Source organism: Capra hircus, chromosome 3, assembly GCF_001704415.2.
Source record: "Capra hircus breed San Clemente chromosome 3, ASM170441v1, whole genome shotgun sequence".
NCBI lineage: Eukaryota > Metazoa > Chordata > Mammalia > Artiodactyla > Bovidae > Capra > Capra hircus.
In genome coordinates this window covers 67111830-67112483 of record NC_030810.1, presented here as the reverse complement: position 1 = coordinate 67112483, position 654 = coordinate 67111830, and positions in this window count along the sequence as shown.

The window sequence follows — 654 nt, the reverse complement described above, 5'->3', positions numbered from 1 at the left end:
TCAGGACTGTGCCTGAAAAATAGCGGTCGCTCAATAAAAATTTGTTCAATGAATAAATGAACAAATGCAGTTACAGTATTTAGTGTTTGACACATAGCACATACTTAATGAGTGTGAACTATCGCTTTTTGGTAGTGGAGAAGGGGTCAAGAGATTCCCGGCATTTCAGAGACTGCGTATACTGGTGTTTGGCCCTATGAGACTGCAGGAAAAGGAAGATGAATCACATGCGCATCAGATCAGGACCCTCATTTCCTCGCTTTTATGTGTGTGATCTAACCTCAGGGATGAGCTGAATTCCCCTTAGAATAGACTTATAAGCAAAAGTCTGAGTCTCTCACATGGACTGAGGGGGTGATCAAGGGCACAAGAGAAGGATGTGGGCTGGAACTCTTTTGGGAATTGCAATTTGGGCCCAGGGAACAGAGGTCAGGAGAAGTCTGGTCTGACTTGAGGTCAGGTCTGATTCATCCCAGGACCTCTTTGGGAAATGGTGACAGTTCAGCAGTTATTCTGAGACAGGAAGGTGGATGGCAGTTTATTTGCGTATTTCTATAATTTCATTTATTTATTATTTTTTCCTGTGCTGGGTCTTTGTTGCTGTGCAGGCTTTTCTCCAGCTGTGGCGAGCCAGGCTACTCTCTGGTTGCAATG